General features: G+C 44.5%; 1 protein-coding gene across 1 annotated transcript in view; it reads left to right on the top strand.

Moving 5' to 3' along the window:
* The first annotated feature begins 211 nt into the window (after nt 1-211).
* ctnna2 (catenin (cadherin-associated protein), alpha 2) overlaps nt 212-22997 on the top strand; it is a 677857-nt gene continuing 655071 nt past the window's right edge. Inside the window, exon 1 of the mRNA XM_042311972.1 lies at nt 212-413. The gene's annotated coding sequence lies outside the window, so the exon portion shown is untranslated. The remainder of the gene's footprint in view (nt 414-22997) is intronic.

Genomic DNA, 22997 nt, shown 5'->3' with positions numbered 1-22997 from the left:
CTAGTAGCAGGATGCATTCTCAACCGAGATACTGCACATGCGCGGATGAGAGCGAGACCGCTGATTTGACAGCCCTTTGAATGTACCAACCAGCTCACTATATTGCAAGGCGCTCACTATTCCACGGAGCTGCGCACAGAGCGCACAATCAGCACCTGTCTTCTCTATGGCTGTGGCTTCAGCGGTGGGAGGGGTCATTATTTGGCAGGGAGCGGCGGTAGAATTTCCTAGATACCGACAGCCGCGCGTGCCGTGCACCCATTCAGATTCAGCACTATTCTGAAGGAAAGCGCACGGATTTAGGCGATTTAGCCGAAGGAACGAGACCGAGAAGGCAGTATCTATTAGGAATACACGGTGAAACAATACATTATACATCTTTTGTTGAAATACAAGAGCTGTCATCAAACAAGGTAAGCTTTGAAGACATCCACTAGCCGGTGTTTGCTAGCAACATTGTTGCGCTGTCTCGGTGCTGGGTCAGACGCTACAATTTGTAGCAAGGCGAGGTTAACGCATCCTAGTAAATTTCTCTATTTGAATTAATATTCTATTTATAACGCATTCATTTTAAAGAACGTTTAAAACCTCTATGATATGTATGTTTATTCTTACGGGCATTGCTGGATAATTCATGATAGCTAACCATGATCTAGTCGGGTACCAAACCATCCAGCAAGCAGTGCTGGAGCCTGTCAGCGCACCGTCAGCGCGAGCCTCTTTCGGGCGAGTCTCGAGAGCTGGCTAGTGTAGCATGTTAGCTTGATAGCAGCTAAGCTACAGACATGGGCTGTGTTTTATTCTAGGGAATGGGTCTTCCGCCTGAATACAACATCGGTTCGTATAGCCCCGAGTGGCTTTGTGTTGATTGGGACCTACAATTATGGAATTACTCTTTATTCCAGTCATTCCTTTTCCAATCTGAATCGTTCAGTCTGGAGCCCCATGTCGGTGCGCGTCCTATATTTCCATCCCCATCATCCGGATAATGCATCCGTTATTCTTTGTCTCAGTTGGGCTATACTATTAGGCTACTCGTTGTCTGAATATATCACATAGGGGCAGGCACAACCTCTTAAGGATCCGCCCCCTTTTTTACATTTCGCATAAAATGACAAATCTAACTGCCTGGAGCTCTGGACCTGAAGCAAGGATATGCATATTCTTGATTCCATTTGAAAGGAAACACTTTGACATTTATGGCAATATGAAATGCATGTAGGAGAATATAACACATTAGATCTGGTAAACGATAATACAAAGAAAAAAACATGATTTTTCTTGTTTTGTATTTTTCATCTTTGAAATGCAAGAGAAAGGCCATCATGTATTAATCCATTCCAGGCGTAATTTAGATTTTGGCCACTAGATGGGAGCAGTGTGAAAAGGTTTAGACTGATCCAATGACCCATTGCATTTCTGTTCAAAATTTTGAATCAAGACTGCCCAAATGTGCCTAATTGGTTTATTAATAACTTTTCAAGTTCATAACTGTGCACTCTCCTCAAAAAATAGCATGGTATTATTTCACTGTAATAGCTACTCTAAATTGGACAGTGCAGTTAGATTAACAAGAAGTTAAGCTTTCTGCCAATATCAGATATTGTATGTCTATGTCCTGGGAAATGTTCTTGTTACTTACAACCTCATGCTAATCGCATTAGCCTACGTTAGCTCACCTGTCCCGCGGGGGACCCCCCAATTTAATCCTCTATTTTTAATACCACAACAGTAGTGCTATTCAACATTTCTCGCGGAATCATTTTCAATTAGTTAACATTACTTGACTGTTTTCAGGTGGGCTATCAGGCAGGTTTAAAATGAGGTGTAGTAGTATAGTGCACAGTTGTCCTTTTTTTAAACATCATTTTTCATATTTGTTTGTATTTATTGTTGAATTATTGACAGTCGGTTAGGGAATGAAGTTCGTGACTCAGGTAAGCCGCAAATTGCAAGTCTTGTTTTTGCCTTAGCACCTAACATAAAATGGTGTTGAAGCTGTTCAATGAATGCATTCATAGCATGTGAGTGCCAAAGCACAGTGCCACCTGCGTACCTATGCCTGGCCTGATTATTTCCTTATTGTCCTACTATTAGCTATTTATTATTTGTCTATTACAGTATTTACCTACCTATTATTTATGTACTAGTTACAGTATTTACCGACCTATTATTTATGTACTATTTACAGTATTTACCAACCTATTATTTATGTACTATTTACAGTATTTACCGACCTATTATTTATGTACTATTTACAGTATTTACCGACCTATTATTTATGTACTATTTACAGTATTTACCGACCTATTATTTCTGTACTATTTACAGTATTTACCGACCTATTATTTATGTACTATTTACAGTATTTACCGACCTATTATTTATGTACTATTTACAGTATCTACCGACCTATTATTTATGTACTATTTACAGTATTTACCGACCTATTATTTATGTACTATTTACAGTATTTACCGACCTATTATTTATGTACTATTTACAGTATTTACCGACCTATTATTTATGTACTATTTACAGTATTTACCTACCTATTATTAATGTACTATTTACAGTATTTACCGACCTATTATTTATGTACTATTTACAGTATTTACCGACCTATTATTTATGTACTATTTACAGTATTTACCCACCTATTATTTATGTACTATTTACAGTATTTACCCACCTATTATTTATGTACTATTTACAGTATTTACCGACCTATTATTTATCAAGTATTACATACATCTAAAGAGTAAGGGGCAAAGAAAGCACAACATCTCTTTTTTATATATTCCAAGAGTTCTGTTTAGGGTGGAAATGCCATACAGATGTGGTGCTGTAGTACTTTTCTTTATCTACAGTTAGATGGTAAACACGTTTTGTAATGGTTCTAAAAACACCCCGATGCTAAAATAGGTCCTTGTCATTTGTTGGTGCACAACCTCATCCTACCAGGCAAGAAGCAGTGTCTGTCCGACAATAAGCCAGTAGTAGTGAATGGCTGACTGCTCAATAGTTAAGTAGTAGCGTATGTAGACTTATGTGTCTGTGCATGTTTATTGAATATGGTCCCATACTGTAATGGCTGGGTTATGATTCGGTGTGTGATTTGTGGATAACACACACACAGACACACACACACATTCTGTCCCTGTAACCGGAGCTGGGCCTGGCATCTCAGAGAGCTCCAGGGGTCACGGAGTGGCCACATTTAGAACTTGAACTTTTGATTGGCGCCCAGGCATTCAGGGAGAACACTCACAGGGAGTATATATGGCTCCCTCTGTGTTTTCTTCACAAGTGTTTTCTTCAGTGACAGTGTTTTGTCATTTGTGTGTGTGTGTGTGTGTGTGTGCATGTCCACCACTACTCTAAAGATCACAGGTCATTAGAAATGCAGACTATGCCCATCACTGGTTCTCCATATAGGCCTCTCAGTGCATCTCATGAGGTGTGTCCTAAATGGCACCCTATTCCCTATTTAGTGGACTACATTTTTGAAAAGTAGTGGACTATGTAAGGAATAGGGTACCATTTGAGACACAGTCATAGTGTTTGGGTCGAGTTAAAGGGCTGCAGTCTTACTAGTTCCTTGTTGTGTTGTCCTGGAGCTGTTATAAGCTAGGCCCTAGATACACAATCAATAACAGTTCAATAGGATTGCATTGTGTTGCTGGTCTCCAGGGCGATATTGGTGGGGGCCATATTGGCAGGACACCTTGGAGCCTGTTAGTGGTCGTTAGCTACAGCTGGAAGGCTTCATGGTAGCCATGGACGCCCTGTAGCCTGGGACACAAATGCAGGTTGAACTAAGGCTGTGTGATTTAGGCACCAAACGAAACCAAACAGACGGATACAGAGAGGGACTATATAGAAACACACATATCCCCTTTCGGCTGCTAAACGTGTTCCTTGTGTACCCTAATGAACACAACCCAGGTAGAAGTTTCTCCACTGCCTGCATTCAGTCTGTCACTCCAAAGGAGTAAGGTTTCGAAGCTCTGCATTGGGGAATGGCTTATCTATGCTAAGGTAAGAAGAACACACACTATAGGATGAGTCAGGGCTGGTCATCTTATGTGAAAATGCTGAAGGCTTGTGGATAACACAGACACACACACACACACATACTATTTGAACCCGGGTTTGTAGGGCATCTCTATGGATCAATACTTTGACCTGTGCATCATCTGCCGCATAGATTGTAACTCTTGACCACAGTGCGTAATGTTGCTGTGTGTATACTACACTGTTAAATGTTCTTGCACCGACAACTTTGATTCCTTAGTTGTTTTCATGGAGGATTGGTCAAATGTTTCCATTGATAGCGACAACAATGTTTTGTCCTTTAATAAGGAGGCATCACATTTGTCTTTGATGGAGAAATTAGGTTGTATGAGACTTGACTCAGTATTTGTTGTAATATTCAGTATGAGTAGCATTACACTTGACCCTCTGAAAACAGTTTGACATTTTGGGTGATGATGCATTTAAAAGTCACAATAACCTAGAGAATTCCTTTTGTTCAGTTCAGGCTGACATGTTGTTTGTTTAGCTGTTTAGCCTAGTCTACACAAAGTAGTGACTACACGGGAGACCCCATAGAGATGCCCTACAAACCCGGGTTCAAATAGTATTCGTTGTAGTTCAAGTACTTCATATGCACTTGATAGGGCTTGCCTGGTGCACTGGAACCAATGGAATAGTGCCCAAGGTCCCAAACCCCGCCCGTCTGCCACTCAAGGCATTCTCGATCAAACACTCAAAGTATTTATAAGAAAACAAATACTATTTGGACCCAGATGGTCTGATGATCCAGTGACATGGTGGAAAGTGTAGTGTCAGCAGCCAGCGGTCAGTGCACTGTTGCTAGAGAGAGTGAGCGCATTGCACTCAGCTGCATTCTCACCAGCTGTCAATCAGCCAAAGACCACACCCACCAGTATACTGCCGTCTCCTTGGACTCAGTTGCGTAATAAACATGTGCAGCTGCCAAGAGATTTTTCACTCTAGTAGCCTACTTAGCAGACACCATGTTTGAAAAAAGCACTCAATCATATTCTTCACAGGGCAGTTAAAAAACTAGCATACTACTGTTCAGTACAGTTAAGTTCTCCGTACTTGAAGTAAGAACATTGTAACTATGTAATTAAGGAATGAGCCCCTTATTGCATTTTACCCCTTATCGCGTAGTTGGAAAAATGAATTTGTTTCGAGCGTCCAGTTGATAAATTGGCCATTGGGAAATCTTCTAAATCACCAAAGCATGGAAAGAGCGAACCGATCTTGTTAAGAGGTGAAATTACCTGTGATAAAGTTGTTATCGGCTCAATTAAAAAAGGAACAGGCCCAGGAAGGTAGAGAGTTAGCTAATGCACTAGAAGATTGAGGAGCACTTACAAGTTATTTTAGCAAGCAGACTCTGAGTCCGAAGACACAATTGTTCATCATTGTCCAGCAGACAAGGCAAATTTCTCAGGGCAGACATGCTGCAGGGCATTTTTAAAGGCTCTTCTGAGACCTTTTTCATAAAACAGTTCTTAATAATTCCCCTCTCAGACTTCCAAAGAAGAAGAATTGCCCCTATCCTCCAAGTAGAGTTATTGATCTTGACAAGATTGAACTGTTAATGGATTCTTCGCTGTCCGTGGAGGTCCTATCAATTGTGAGTGGGCCCCGACTGACACCAATTAACCACCTTCGTTCACTCACAGACAGTGCAGTCGGGTGGGTGATGATAGCTGGTTCTCAACCACAACTTAGTTATCCACTTTGATGTTCAGGGTACCTAATCCACTTCAAGTGCACACTTTGCACCTTGGCACCTTTTCCCCTTCCCTCAAGTGACTACTAGAGCTTCTCTATCACTTTCCATCTACAGAATCTATTCTGAGATGATGATTGAGGACCAAATGGCACCCTTTATAGTGGACTACTTTTGACCAGGGCCCAGTAGCAGTAGGGTACTAGTAGTAGTGCGCTATATAGGGCATAGGGTGTCATTTGAGATGCCGACAATGACTTGAATACCCAGTCAGACTAACAGGGTGTTCGGCTGCCCTAAGTATGCTGTAGGTTATAAAATGGCAATATTTTTGTCAAAACCCACTGGCTGTGTTCTGATATCCAGTATGAACCTAGAATTGGGCGTGCATTTTAGTGGTGCTAGTATCGAACTTAGTGACTTGTCTGACTTCTAATGTGATGTAGCATGGCATGACCGCTCGGTAGGAGCACAGAGCCATAGATGTGCCAGGGTCTTATGCTTATAGCGTATCAGCTCCCCTGCATTATGGAAAAGGACTATCAATCACCAGCTTAGCCTCATCTCTCAGCCTATTGAGGTCTGATGTCTGTTAACTATCGTAGAAGGCCTGGTAGTCTACCATGCATCAAAAATAGGCTACTTAGGTCACTTTCTTATATACAGGACCGGGCTCTCCATCCTGGATGAGCACCGTCTGTGTTTCCTCGTGTTTCTGTTTGTGGTGGAAACAGGAAAGTCTTTCATCTTTGAAGGGGATCGTCTTTGGAGGACGGCAATGGCCTAGAGGTTAGAGAGGCTGACCGGCAGCCGGAAGGTCAAGCCCCGGGCCGGGCAACACAAAAATGAGAATGGAACTGAACTGGCAGCTGGAAAACTGCTGGTCTCTGATCCCAATTACCATCTCCTGCCGCTGTTCCCTTAAGAAAGGCACTTAACCCCCCAGCAATTGCTGCTGCTGACCCTGTGTATCTCAACGTGTGTGTGTGTGTGTGTACGGGGGGTTGGAAAGGCAGAAAACACATTTCCAAACACATTTCCACTACTTAATACACTAAAGATAGGCTGTACATCTCAATTGAGTTGCTACAGTAGGCCAAGAGCCTACAGCCTAGTATACAGAGTGTTGAGCTTAGATCAGGTCCCCCTGTCTAAATCTAAATCAACTTTTATTTGTTAAATTTGTCACAATAGAACAGGGGGGGGGGGTGCAAATAGTCTGGGTAGCCATTTAATTGGCTGTTCAGGAGCCTTATGGCTTGGGGTAGGAGCTATTTAGGAGCCTTTTGGACCTAGAATTGGTGCTCCGGTACCGCTTGCCATGCGGTAGCAGAGAGAACAGTCTATGACTAGGCTGGTTGGAGCCTTTGACAATTTTTAGGGCCTTCCTCTGACACCGCCTTACATAGAGGTCTTGGATGGCAGGAAGCTTGGCCCCGGTGATGTACTGGGTGTACGCACTACCCTCTGTAGTGCCTTGCTGTCATAGGCCGAGCAGTTAACCTATCAGTCAATGATGCAACCCGTCAGGATGCTCTCGGGGGTGCAGCTGTAAAACCTTTTGAGGATCTGAGGACTCATGCCAAATCTTTTCAGTCTCCTGAGGGGGAATAGGTTTTGTCGTGCCCTCTTCACAACTGTCTCGGTGTTCTTGGACCATGTTAGTTTGTTGGTGATGTGGACGCCAAGGAACTTGAAGCACTCAACCTGCTCCACTACAGCCTGTCGATGAAAATGGGGGAGTGCTCGCTCCTCCTTTTCCTGTAGGCCACAATCATCTCCTTTGTCTTGAGGGATGTTGAGGGAGAGGTTGTTGTCATTGCACCACATGGTCAGGTCTCTGACCTCCTCCCTATAGGCAGTCTCATCGTTGTCGGCGATCAGGCCTACCACTGTTGTGTCAACAGCAAACTTAATGATGGTATTGGAGTCGTGCCTGGCCGTGCAGTCATGAGTGAACAGAGTACAGGAGGGGACTGAGCACGTACCCCTGAGGGGCCCCCGTGTTGAGGATCAGTGTGGCGGATGTGTTGTTACCTACCCTTACCAACTGGGGGCGGCCCGTCAGGAAGTCCAGTATCCAGTTGCAGAGTGAGGTGTTTAGTCCCAGGGTCCTTAGCTTAGTGATGAGCTTTGTGGGCACTATGGTGTTGAACGCTGACCTGCAGTCAATGAATAGCATTCTCAGATAGGTGTTCCTTTTGTCCAGGTGTGAAAGGGCAGTGTGGAGTGCAATAGAGATTGCATTATCTGTGGATCTGTTGGTGCGGTATGCAAATTCGAGTGGGTGTTTCTGGGATAAAGGTGTTGATGTGGGCCATGACCAGCCTTTCAAAACATTTCATGACTACAGACGTGAGTGCTACGGGTCGGTAGTCATTTAGGCAGGTTACGTTAGTGTTCTTGGGTACAGGGAATATGGTGGTCTGCTTGAAACATGTTGGTATTACAGACTCAGACAGGGAGAGGTTGAAACTGACACTTGCCAGTTGGTCAGCGCATGCTAGGAGTTCACGTCCTGGTAATCCGCCTGGTCCTGCGGCCTTGTGAATGTTGTCCTGTTTAAAGGTCTTACTCACATCGGCTGTGGAGAGTGATCACACAGTCGTCCGGAACAGCTGATGCTCTCATGTATGTTTCAATGTTACTTGCCTCAAAGCGAGCATAGAAGTTATTTAGCTCGTCTGGAAGGCTTGTGTTACTGGGCAGCTCTCGGCTGTGTTTCCCTTTGTAGTCTGCAATAGTTTGCAGGCCCTGACACATCTGACAAGCGTCGTAGCCGGTGTTTGATGGTTCGTCAGAGGGCATAGCGGGATTTCTTATAAGCATCCGGGTTAGAGTCCCACTCCTTGAAAGCGACAGCTCTACCTTTTAGCTCAGTGCGAATGTTGCCTTTAATCCATTGCTTCTGGTTGGGGTATGTACTGTGGCAGATGGCAGGGAGAGGTGAGGGGCGTGGTTATTGAGGGGAGATATCTTGCAGCCCGCTGGCTCCACTCCCGTGCCGTAAATGGACTTCCTTCCCCAACGAGGTGAGGCTGTGGTTCATAAAGCCAGGGAGTGCTTGGGGATAAAAGAGGAATCGGTCTGGTTTTAGTGCTAGCATCGGTCTGTGGTGGTATGTAGACAGCTACGAAAAATACAGATGAACTCTGTAGGTAGATAGTGTGATCTACAGCTTATCATGAGATACTCTACCTCAGGCGAGCAAAACCTCAGACTTCCTTAGATATCGTGCACCAGCTGTTGTTTACATAAATGCATAGGCCCCACCCTGTGTCTTACCAGAGGTTGCTGTTCTGTCCTGTTGAGAGTGTATAACCCGCCAGCTGTATGTTCTTAATGTCGTCGTTCAGCCACGACTCGGTGAAACATAAGATATTACAGTTTTTAATGTCCCGTTGGCAGCATAAACGTGCTTTCAGTTTGTCCCATTTATTTTCCAGCGATTGAACGTTAGCCAGCAGGGCGGAAGGCATGGGCAGATTAGCCACTCGTCACCTGATCCTCACAAGTCATCCTGATCCCTTTCTGCAAAATCTGCGTTTCCTTCTCCAGCGAATAATGGGGATCTGGGCCTGGGGTCTGTATTATATCCCTCCTGTCTGACTCATTGAAGAAGAACTCTTCGTCCATTTTGAGGTGAGCAATCGCAGGTCTGATTTCCAGAAGCTCTTTTCGGTCATAAGAGACGGTAGCAGCAACATTATGTACAAAACAAGTTATGAACAACGCAACCAACCATGCAAAAAAAAATTGTGATCTAAAAGGCTAAATGTATCCTGAATCAGCACTCCTATTCAGAGACGCTTGATACATACGGCCACAGACTTTCAAATCAAGTGACTTTTAAACAGGACTTCTAGCACTGTGCTTACTGTGTGATGTAACTATTATAAGCCATACAATGATCATTATGTTATTTTCTATAAAAGGTTAACATACTTGGTGTTGTAGAGAGAGGAAGATGAAGAGAGAAGTTGTTATCGTTCAAAGTTATTTTTGCTCCCTTGTCTTCACCTGCCGTGGTGATGCCTCCATCTAATTTCCCCCCTATTCCCTACACAGTGTACTACGTTTGACCAGTGCACTATATAGGGAATAGGGTGCCATTTGGGATATATCTCACGGTCACTACCAATCCTTCTTAGGAACAGAGTGGCCCAGTACTGACCTGTGTGATGTTTGGGAGAAGTTGAAGCTCAGAATGAAATAGAACATGATTATGTTGCATCTCTATGATCTGAAGGTCCACCAGGGGCTAATTAGTTTCAACTTATACAGTACCGACTCTTTCATAATACAAGTCCTCTTTTCCATGTATCCATGGAATACCAGATTTGAACTGACACATCCATCTCTCTCGCTCTCTCTCTTTCCAGTGCCCGTCTGTCATTCACCCACTCCGGGAATACAAATGGATATTCTGACCTTTAAAAACAGACTGGTTGGCTAGATCTAGGCCTAGAGAGTGAGAGTAACCGAGGTCTTTCTATGATTTACAGAAGGCTAAGTAGAGCTGGGTCATGGTCACTTGTTCTTTCTGACGTCTCACAAACAGCATTCACAGTACAATCGTTCAGCATAAGTCTGAATCTCATTCCTTTCATAATGCGCTAGCTACTTTTCACCAGAGCCCACAGAGCTATGTAGGAAATGTGGTGCCGTTTGGGCACACTCACTTTCTCACTATGCTAATCCCTGTGAGGCTCAGTCACTTCTCTGAGCAACTCCACTCTTTCTATCGCTCTATCGCTCTATCTCATTTCAATTAAATGTGCTATATTGGCATCCCTCCCTCCGTCTCTCTCTCTCTCTCACCCCGCCTCTATCCCTCTCTACCTCTCTGTCTCTCTCTATCTATCTATCTATCTACTGTTCCCTTTATCCGCCCCGTACCTGGGACGCCTTGTTGTTCTTTTGATTCCATCTGAGGCAAATCTCCCTGTAGGGCTCAGATGTAGTGTTGCCTACCCCCCCCCATTGTCCATCCTGCCTGCTGCAGCGTCACGGTCTCTAGACACAAACAGATGCAATGACTGCCACACACCCACACACAATTGCAGACTCTCACTGTGGCAGACACACACAGACGCGCTATAGATCAGGGTCCAGGTGTGGCCCCTCAGTACCGGCTCAGCTCTCAGCTCGTCCCCCGCAGTGAGCGGGCCCTAGTGCCTTTGTGCATTAACTTCTCTATTGTTTACGACAGGATATATATATGCAATCTTTTTGTGTTGATATATCCCGTATTCTCTACTGACTGCACAGACACACCAAGGCCGGCAATATGCTCACTTTAGAGCTGTACCGTGTCTGTCAATCAATCACTCACTCATGCCCTGTTTTCCATGTACAGGTGACTGTGCAGGATCATGTGTCTTGCAGTATGACATTGTCTCAGCATTAAGGGTTAGCCTAATAAAGAGAAACGCTATAAGAGAGAGGGAAGAGAGCATAGAAAGAGAAGAGAGAGACTGTGGGTGTCTCCTGGGCGAGACGACATGCTAGGATTCTTTCGGTCTCCTAGTTCTCACTTAATTTCTCTCCAGCTAGAATGAACCCTGAGGGGAATCACCCAGCAAAGACAATCTCTGTCTGTCTGTCTGTCTGTCTGCCTGCCTGCCTGCCTGCCTGCCTGCCCTGCCTGCCTGCCTGTCTGCCTGTCTGTCTGTCTGTCTGTCTGTCTGTCTGTCTGTCTGTCTGTCTGTCTGTCTGTCTGTCTGTCTGTCTGTCTGCCTGCCTGCCTGCCTGCCTGCCTGCCTGCCTGCCTGCCTGCCTGCCTGCCTGCCTGCCTGCCTGCCTGCCTGCCTGCCTGTTGAAGTGACAATACATTTGTCACACCCTGACTGAATGACAGCACATTTGTCACACCCTGACTGAATGACAGCACATTTGCTTGTCAGACCATATCATTCTATTCCCAAAACACAGAAATCCGAAATCTTGTCCAAAATCCAATCCTTAGAACACAGCTTGCCATATGTAATTTCATGCTCTTGGTTTAGAATTTAAAAACCCAACAGTAATTCTATTTTTCTCTCGTCTTGTTAATACGATTTAACCACTAAATGTTCTCCATTAACTTGGATAAGTAACGGCCGTGCTCATTTGGCCTGATTTCTATGTAGGCTTTCCAGAAGACAGGGAAATCTAAGTATAAACAGTATCTCAAATACATTTATAACCTTTGTATTTTTTTTTTGCATTTGGGAAGCTTAATATCGGGACTATCCCAGATTGCCCTTTTAATTCCTGCGAGCCCAGCCAAGAGGATGTCAGTACAGCTCTAATGGAGCCTGTTTATGCTCCCTTCCTTTCTTAAAAAATATTCATCATGAATCATCTGCGTCTGCCTCTGCCGCTGAGACGAAGGACCATGCGAGGGGAGACAGCAGGTGCTCTTTACTGATTTCCCCTCGTGTGAGAAATCCAACAACGTCTTTTCAAAGGGGCAGATGGCTGGCTGGTTTCAAGCTCTGTGAGAATTACCCCCTATATTGTTAGAAGGGGGATGGTTCAGTTTGAGTGTGTGCTAGTGTGTGTGCTAGTGTGTGTGCTAGTGTGTGTGCTAGTGTGTGTGCTAATGTGTGTGCTAGTGTGTGTGCTAGTGTGTGTGCTAGTGTGTGTGCCAATGTGTGTGCTAGTGTGTGTGCTAGTGTGTGTGCTAGTGTGTGTGCCAGTGTGTGTGCTAGTGTGTGTGCTAGTGTGTGTGCTAGTCTGTGTGCTAGTGTGTGTGCTAGTCTGTGTGCTAGTGTGTGTGCTAGTCTGTGTGCTAGTGTGTGTGCTAGGTTTGCCTTGTTGTGTTTACTTCAAAGAGACTGAGGGGCTCTGAGGGTCTGGTGCTGCCTTTGTTGTGTTTCAAAGCGAATCATTACAATAGGTGAGAACATGTATTAGTGTGTACTGGAAAGTAGTCAGTGAGCTGCAGGAGACAAAACTGAGTTGACTCTTACGTAGTCACATAAGAGTCAATTAGACTTATTTGACTCTCACATAGTCACATACGAGTCGATTAGACTTAGTTGACTCTCACATAGTCACATAAGAGTCAATTAGACTTAGTTGACTCTCACATAGTCACAAGAGTCAATTAGACTTAGTTGACTCTCACATAGTCACAAGAGTCAATTAGACTTAGTTGACTCTCACATAGTCACAAGAGTCAATTAGACTTAGTTGACTCTCACATAGTCACATACGAGTCGATTAGACTTAGTTGACTCTCACATAGTCACATAAGAGTCAATTAGACTTATTTGACTCTCACATAGTCACATACGAGTCGATTAGACTTAGTTGACTCTCACATAGTCACATAAGAGTCAATTAGACTTAGTTGACTCTCACATAGTCACAAGAGTCAATTAGACTTAGTTGACTCTCACATAGTCACAAGAGTCAATTAGACTTAGTTGACTCTCACATAGTCACAAGAGTCAATTAGACTTAGTTGACTCTCACATAGTCACAAGAGTCAATTAGACTTAGTTGACTCTCACATAGTCACAAGAGTCAATTAGACTTAGTTGACTCTCACATAGTCACAAGAGTCAATTAGACTTAGTTGACTCTCACATAGTCACAAGAGTCAATTAGACTTAGTTGACTCTCACATAGTCACACAAGAGTCAATTAGACTTAGTTGACTCTCACATAGTCACACAAGAGACAATTAGACTTAGTTGACTCTCACATAGTCACATATGAGTCAATTAGGGTGTGCGTCCTCTATGGAGAAGACAAAAGCCTGAGATGTGAACAGTGTATTTCTAGTACTGATTTAAAACATGTATTGGATGTTCAGAGGGAATTCAGTGTGGGTCTGTGTATATGAGCTTGTCTTTGAAATGAATCAACCAGCTATAAAACTCCTCAAGCATCTCCACCATCCAATTCTCCTACCTGGACTCAACATCATATTTTCAGTTAAGTTTATGGTGCGTCTCCTATGGCACCCTATTCTCTATATAATTCCCTGGTCAAAAGTAGTGCACTACTGTATGTACGGAATATGGAGCCATTTGGAAAGCAGCCTATTTTGAATTACTAAGTAATCCAGTCCAGAGACAATTTTGCGTTGCCCGGATGGAATTGCTTGTCACCAGACATCTGTTTTTGTTATTGGTTCAAACTTGATCAATTTGTTGGGGGAAAAAAGTAATTACGAATACGGAAAGCAATTTGAATCTCCCATTGTCGTGCGTTGGTCCTTCTATTCTGTAGTGAGTGACGCTGTAAAAGGGAAATCTTTATGGCATAATATCTGTTATAGGAAAGCAATAAAGGGAGGGATTTCTCTTTAATAGTTCTTCAAAGGGAGAGGCCTGGCAGATTGTTACATTACTCCACGAGTGTGTCCTAAAATGGCCCACTATTCCCTTTTTAGGGCACTACCTCTGGTCAACAATAGGGCACTGTGTAGATTATTTGGGGCGGACCCTACACCTCTCACTGTGCACCTGCACAGTCAGCCGTACGTTAAAGATGAAGAGGTCCTGCATTAAATGAAGTACAACTTGTAAAAGGCAAAATGACTGCTTCATAAGCCCTTTGTTAGGCCACATAGCTGATTTCAGCCTTCATAAGCCCTTTGTTAGGCTACATAGCTGATTTCAGCCTTCATAAGCCCTTTGTTAGGCTACATAGCTGATTTCAGCCTTCATAAACCCTTTGTTAGGCTACATAGCTGATTTCAGCCTTCATAAGCCCTTTGTTAGGCTACATAGCTGATTTCAGCCTTCATAAACCCTTTGTTGTTAGGCTACATAGCTGATTTGAGCCTTCATAAACCCTTTGTTAGGCTACATAGCTGATTTCAGCCTTCATAAGCCCTTTGTTAGGCTACATAGCTGATTTCAGCCTTCATAAGCCCTTTGTTAGGCTACATAGCTGATTTCAGCCTTCAAAAGCCCTTTCTAAGGCTTTATATAGATGCTTACTTCAGAAATTATTCATAAGGAATGTCAAGCTAGTGGTTAGCTGTGAGGGACCCCCAAAACAGCTTATGTTCGCCATATGCCTGATCTGCAACAGTGGAAGGAGCATCCTGCTCCAGGCTACACTGTACGGTAGCTAACACAAGTGTCACACTGTATGGTGGCACAACTTTGATTAAGCCTGTCACTTTGGTCTTTGAAGTTTGAAGTCTGTCTTAGCAGCCAGCAGCTAGCTGAGGAGGTGAGTGGGTGGGGTTGTGTTGAGTTGAGAGAAACGCCTGTGAAAGATGTTACCATCTGATAGGCTAGTCATTGACTCGTGCAGCAGGACACAGGCAGGAAATTGACACGTTGTATTTCGACTAATTCGAGGCATGTGTTTCGCTGAAATTGCACTTAGAGCATGTCCAGGAGAAGCTCGGCGGATGTCATCGGAGCCAACAAATTTCATTATGATCTCGAGAGCTATTAGTTTCATACCTGCTGGTTTTCCTCTCTCTCTCTCTCTGGCTACACAATCCGTTTTTCTTAGTCTAGGGCTCTCATGTGGGCTACAATCTTGAGGTTGTTGCTTTGCAACCTCGCTCTCAAATCAGCAGTCTCAAAGCCTCTGCATTGCTTTTACTTTGAACTCGCAAGGTATGTGCGAGTTTATGTGTACACATGTGAGAGAGAGAGAGAGAGAGAGAGAGAGAGAGGAGAGAGAGAGAGAGGAGAGAGAGAGAGAGAGAGAGAGAGAGAGGGAGAGAGAGAGAGAGAGAGAGTGCTTTAAAGAGAGGAAGGGAGAGAAAGAGAAAGGGCACATCTGTGTATGCGTGTGCGAGTGTGTGTACGTGTGTGTATGTTCGTGTGTGGTTATGTATGTATACATGTGTGTGTATGCCGGGGAATCTGTTAGACTGCCCCCGAGGCTTCACACATGTTCCCGATCCTACTTTGATCGGCCTTCTCTGGCCGTGCGACGCACACACTCCTGCTCCTGTGAATCTGGGCCACTGCAGAGGTGGCATATTAGCTCCTGTAATGAGAAGGGATGGGGACACTTTTAGGCTGCCTTCTCTCTGAATGTTACAGAATCCTTAATGCACATTTAATCCATGTAAGCACAACTTCAGTGTTTCAAAAGTTTCCTCGATATCTGACATTTGCCTCAGCCCTCTCTGCAAATACTCTTGTATATTTACCAAACTCTGAGTGTACACATTTTGAATTATTGAACAGCCTCACTGTAAGTCACCATAACTTATAAGCTGATTTTTTATTCATGTAGCCTACTTCTAACTCGCTGAAAGTTTAAACTCACTGGAAGTGTAAATTCACTGGAAGTGTAAACTCGCTGAAAGTTTAAACTCACTGAAAGTTTAAACTCACTGGAAGTGTAAACTCGCTGAAAGTTTAAACTCACTGGAAGTGTAAACTCACTGGAAGTGTAAACTCGCTGGAAGTGTAAACTCGCTGAAAGTTTAAACTCACTGGAAGTGTAAACTCACTGGAAGTGTAAACTCACTGGAAGTGTAAACTCGCTGGAAGTGTAAACTCACTGGAAGTGTAAACTCGCTGAAAGTTTAAACTCACTGGAAGTGTAAACTCACTGGAAGTGTAAACTCACTGGAAGTGTAAACTCGCTGAAAGTTTAAACTCACTGGAAGTGTAAACTCACTGGAAGTGTAAACTCGCTGGAAGTGTAAACTCGCTGAAAGTTTAAACTCACTGGAAGTGTAAACTCACTGGAAGTGTAAACTCACTGGAAGTGTAAACTCGCTGAAAGTTTAAACTCACTGGAAGTGTAAACTCACTGAAAGTGTAAACTCGCTGAAAGTTTAAACTCACTGGAAGTGTAAACTCACTGAAAGTGTAAACTCACTGAAAGTGTAAACTCACTGAAAGTTTAAACTCACTGGAAGTGTAAACTCACTGAAAGTGTAAACTCACTGAAAGTGTAAACTCACTGGAAGTGTAAACTCGCTGAAAGTTTAAACTCACTGGAAGTGTAAACTCACTGAAAGTGTAAACTCACTGAAAGTGTAAACTCACTGAAAGTTTAAACTCACTGGAAGTGTAAACTCACTGAAAGTGTAAACTCACTGAAAGTGTAAACTCACTGGAAGTGTAAACTCGCTGAAAGTTTAAACTCACTGAAAGTGTGAACTGAACCTGTTATGGCTGTGGCCAGTCATTCTACAATTAGTAGGCCTATATTATAGCTCTTGTGAACAGCAGACGGCGTGACTGACGCTGGGAGTTACAACCCGGGTCTTATTTGAGTCAGACGAGTGTCGTAGCATGCTAATCAAAAGTTTAGGCTTTGGTTTGGCACAATGAGGAAGCATATCTGACCCTGGGAAGTTAAGAGCTATCAGAAGCCCGTTCACGGGAGTGCCATAAACCCCAATATGAGGCTGCAATGAGGTTTCTGTGGCGACGGGAGGCAGGTGTTAACATTCGCCCAGCGTTGGCTAGAGAGAGGGGTAAATTACTTCCTGTCATCTAACTGTATTGAAGCTGTCTCCCTAAGCAACTCAATGCTCCGTGGGACGCCAAGCGCAGCACTCATCACTCAGGACCCAGATGTTTGTGGAATGAAGCCTGTACACGCCGCTCACAGCCTAGCTACCCATTCTGAACTGAACCATTCATGTACACGCCGCTCACAGCCTAGCTACCCATTCTGAACTGAACCATTCATGTACACGCCACTCACAGCCTAGCTACCCATTCTGAACTGAACCATTCATGTACAAGCCGCTCACAGCCTAGCTACCCATTCTGAACTGAACCATTCATGTACACGCCGCTCACAGCCTAGCTACCCATTCTGAACTGAACCATTCATGTACACGCCGCTCACAGCCTAGCTACCCATTCTGAACTGAACCATTCATGTACACGCCGCTCACAGCCTAGCTACCCATTCTGAACTGAACCATTCATGTACACGCCGCTCACAGCCTAGCTACCCATTCTGAACTGAACCATTCATATACACGCCGCTCACAGCCTAGCTACCCATTCTGAACTGAACCATTCATATACACGCCGCTCACAGCCTAGCTACCCATTCTGAACTGAACCATTCATATACACGCCGCTCACAGCCTAGCTACCCATTCTGAACTGAACCATTCATGTACACGCCGCTCACAGCCTAGCTACCCATTCTGAACTGAACCATTCATATACACGCCGCTCACAGCCTAGCTACCCATTCTGAACTGAACCATTCATGTACACACAGCCTAGCTACCCATTCTGAACTGAACCATTCATGTACACGCCGCTCACAGCCTAGCTACCCATTCTGAACTGAACCATTCTGACACTCACAGAACCATTCTGAACTGAACCATTCATGTACACGCCGCTCACAGCCTAGCTACCCATTCTGAACTGAACCATTCATGTACACGCCGCTCACAGCCTAGCTACCCATTCTGAACTGAACCATTCATTTACACGCCGCTCACAGCCTAGCTACCCATTCTGAACTGAACCATTCATATACAAGCCGCTCACAGCCTAGCTACCCATTCTGAACTGAACCATTCATGTACAAGCCGCTCACAGCCTAGCTACCCATTCTGAACTGAACCATTCATATACAAGCCGCTCACAGCCTAGCTACCCATTCTGAACTGAACCATTCATATACAAGCCGCTCACAGCCTAGCTACCCATTCTGAACTGAACCATTCATATACAAGCCGCTCACAGCCTAGCTACCCATTCTGAACTGAACCATTCATATACACGCCGCTCACAGCCTAGCTACCCATTCTGAACTGAACCATTCATATACACGCCGCTCACAGCCTAGCTACCCATTCTGAACTGAACTGAATCTCGGGAGTTGATAGGCTTGAAGTCATAAACAGCTTTGTGTTACAAGCATTGCGAAAAGCCGCTGGCAAATGGAGGAACGTGCGGTTTGAATGAATGCTTACGAGACAGCTGCTGCCTACCACAGCTCAGTCAGAATGCTCTGTCAAATATGAAATCATAGACTTAATTATAATATAATAAACACACAGAAATACAAGCCTTAGGTTATTAATATGGTCAAATGCGGAAACTATCATTTTGAAAACAAAATATTTATTCTTTCAGTGAAATACGGAACCGTTCCGTATTTTATCTAACGAGTGGCAACCCTAAGTCTAAATATTGCTGTTACATTATACAACCTTCAATGTTATGTCATAATTATGTACAATTCAAATTAATTACAGTCTTTGTTTGAAAGAAATGGTCTTCACACAGTTTACAACGAGCTAGGCGACCCAAACTGCAGCATTTTTCCTGACTCTGCTTGCACAGAACGCAAGAGAAGTGACACAATTTCAGGCACCGCATTGATTATATGCAACGCAGGACAAGCTAGTTAATCTTGTAATATCATCAACCATGTGTAGTGATTATGTTAAGATGTATTGTTTTTATAAGATAAGGTTAATGCTAGCTAGTGACTGACCATGGCTCCTTGCTGCCTGCACTCACGTAACAGGTGGTCAGCCTGCTAAGCAGTCTCCTCGTGGATTGCAATATAATCAGCACAAATTGGCATCCAAAAATGCTGATTACCGATTGTTATGAAAACTTGAAATCCACCCTAATTAATCGGCCATTCCGATTAATCGGTCAAGCTCTACAGGAGAGGACTCCTTTACGAAAAACTGGACCACAACGATTGGTTGGCTAGCTTCCTAATTCATACACTAACTGACTAGGCTAAATTAATTTGTACTTGATGATTCATTCACACAAAGCCAACTGTTTATTTATTTTCTGATCGAACCAAATGCACAGGAGGGAGAGACATCAAAAACCAACAGGCAAATGAGTCTGACCTTGTGTCTACTACATCCCTGTGTGCTTATCACAGTATCAACGGCATGGTACCGTGGTATTAACATCAATTGAGGGCAGCAGCAACAGAGTAGTAGTGGAGTTAATCTCGACATCAACAGCAACAGAGTAGTAGTGGAGCTAATCTCAACAGCAGCAGGAAACAGAGTAGTAGTGGAGTTAATCTCAACATCAACAGCAACAGAGTAGTAGTGGAGCTAATCTCAACAGCAGCAGGAAACAGAGTAGTAGTGGAGTTAATCTCAACAGCAGCAGGAAACTGAGTATTAATGGAGTTAATCTCAACAGCAGCAGGAAACAGAGTAGTAGTGTAAATTAATCTCAACAGCAGCAGGAAACAGAGTAGTAGTAGTAGTAGTACTCTAGTGAAATTAATCCCTGTATATCAACTTGTCAGATTTAACAGCTATTTCCTGCTGCTACTAAGATTAACTCCACTACTACTGCCATGATTCCCTCCACTACTACTGACATGATTCCCTCCACTACTACTGACATGATTCCCTCCACTACAACTGACATGATTACCTCCACTGCTACTGTCATGATTCCCTCCATTACCACAGACATTCCCTCCACTACTACTGCCATGATTCCCTCCACTACTACTCACATGATTCCCTCCATTACCACAGACATTCCCTCCACTACTACTGCCATGATTTTCTCCACTGCTACTGACATGATTCCCTCCACTACTACTGACATGATTCCCTCCACTACTACTGACATGATTCCCTCCACCACTACTGACACGATTCCCTCCACTACTACTGACATGATTACCTCCACTACTACTGACACGATTCCCTCCACTACTACTGACATGATTCCCTCCACAACTACTGACATGATTCCCTCCACTACTACTGACATGATTCCCTCCACGACTACTGACATGATTCCCTCCACTACTACCGACATGATTCCCTCCACTACTACTGACATGATTCCCTCCACCACTACTGGCATGATCCACTCCACTACTGCTGACATGATTCCCTCCACTACTACTGACATGATTCCCTCCACTACCACTGACATGATTCCCTCCACTACTACTGACATGATTCCCTCCACTACCACTGACATGATTCCCTCCACTACTACTGACATGATTCCCTCCACTACCACTGACATGATTCCCTCCACTACTGCTGGCATGATTCCCTCCACTACTACTGACATGATTCCCTCCACTACTGCTGACATGATTCCCTCCACTACTGCTGGCATGATTCCCTCCACTACTACTGACATGATTCCCTCCACTACCACTGACATGATTCCCTCCACTACTGCTGACATGATTCCCTCCACTACTACTGACATGATTCCCTCCACTACCACTGACATGATTCCCTCCACTACTACTGACATGATTCCCTCCACTACCACTGACATGATTCCCTCCACTACTACTGATATCCTACATGTCAGAAAGGTTTGTTATCTAAAGTTGTACCCTTGCTTTACGAACCCCACGGTTATGGGTTTGTTTCCCGGATGAACCACATATAGCTTACTAAAAATATGAGATGTTGACACCTCTGTACAGTAAATCACTTTTAATAAAATTGTCTGCTAAACAACCATGGGGAAGCCAGTTTATTTCACTCACTGAGGGAAAATACAGGATAGGCAATGGAGACGTGATTATGGAAATGAGCTACTTGTGTGTCCTGCAGTGGAGAGTCCTCTGGGTGAATGCAATGGAGAGTCTATTGACATTGACACAGACCTGTTGTGTGTGGGTGGTGGCTTACTGTAGCTCTGTGGATGGTCTTAGCCATCATGATCCCTGGCTGTTGATCTCTGTCTCTTTGGACGCAATGACAAGGTCAATGTCATTGTGTCGCTGTTATGCAACTGCTGCATTGACTGACGGACGCAGAGCTAGGGCTTTGTGGACATCAGTGATCCACTCTGAAAAGCCGAGTGGATCATTTCTGCATCCAAAATGCCACACTATTCCCTATATAATGTACTACTTTTTGACCAGGGTCCATAGTTTGCATTTTGTTCGTCCCATTGAGATCAAGTCTCGTTCGCCATAAAGACCTGGGCCCCGTATCAATAAAGTGTCTCAGAATAGGAGTGCAGATCTAGGATCAGTTCATACATACGGCCCCTGGCAAGAGAGTTTGCCTCGCTGCTCATTGAGAGGTCCTGTTGACTAGGCCATTTGCCATGCCAGTTTGCTAAGGAGCTCAGTTAGGACAGTGCCAGAGCCACTTGGTGCTGAAGCCAGGCGTTGGTTGTTGGAGAGGTGATGATGGCGTTGATTTGTGGCGTCCGCTGTGGTTTGATGCAGGTCCAGTGTGGCTGATGAGGCGTCAGTGGATTTAACACCCAGGGCTGCCTCCGCTGTTTGTGTCTGTGGATCTCAGTAGTCAATATGTGCTCCACGTCATGTCAGTAGTGGTGGAGGGAATCATGTCAGTAGTAGTGGAGGGAATCATGTCAGTAGTGGTGGAGGGAATCATGTCAGTAGTAGTGGAGCACCGGGCGTCAGTGGATTAACACCCAGGGCTGCCTCCGCTGTTTGTGTCTGTGGATCTCAGTAGTCAATACGTGCTCCACGTCATGTCAGTAGTGGTGGAGGGAATCATGTCAGTAGTAGTGGAGGGAATCATGTCAGTAGTAGTGGAGCACCGGGCGTCAGTGGATTAACACCCAGGGCTGCATCCGCTGTTTGTGTCTGTGGATCTCAGTAGTCAATACGTGCTCCACGTCATGACAGTAGTGGTGGAGGGAATCATGTCAGTAGTAGTGGAGGGAATCATGTCAGTAGTAGTGGAGGGAATCATGTCAGTAGTGGTGGAGGGAATCATGTCAGTAGTAGTGGAGCACCGGGCGTCAGTGGATTAACACCCAGGGCTGCCTCCGCTGTTTGTGTCTGTGGATCTCAGTAGTCAATACGTGCTCCACGTCATGTCAGTAGTGGTGGAGGGAATCATGTCAGTAGTAGTGGAGGGAATCATGTCAGTAGTAGTGGAGGGAATCATGTCAGTAGTGGTGGAGGGAATCATGTCAGTAGTAGTGGAGCACCGGGCGTCAGTGGATTAACACCCAGGGCTACCTCCGCTGTTTGTGTCTGTGGATCTCAGTAGTCAATACGTGCTCCACGTCATGTCAGTAGTGGTGGAGCACCGGGCGTCAGTGGATTAGCACCCAGGGCTGCCTCCGCTGTTTGTGTCTGTGGATCTCAGTAGTCAATACGTGCTCCACGTCATGACAGTAGTGGTGTAGGGAATCATGTCAGTAGTAGTGGAGGTAATCATGTCAGTAGTAGTGTAGCACCGGGCGTCAGTGGATTAACACCCAGGGCTGCCTCCGCTGTTTGTGTCTGTGGATCTCAGTAGTCAATACGTGCTCCACGTCATGACAGTAGTGGTGTAGGGAATCATGTCAGTAGTAGT

Source organism: Oncorhynchus tshawytscha, linkage group LG34 (genome assembly GCF_018296145.1).
Source record: "Oncorhynchus tshawytscha isolate Ot180627B linkage group LG34, Otsh_v2.0, whole genome shotgun sequence".
NCBI lineage: Eukaryota > Metazoa > Chordata > Actinopteri > Salmoniformes > Salmonidae > Oncorhynchus > Oncorhynchus tshawytscha.
The sequence above is the reverse complement of the archived record's forward strand: the minus strand, read 5'-3'. Positions and strand labels throughout refer to the sequence as shown.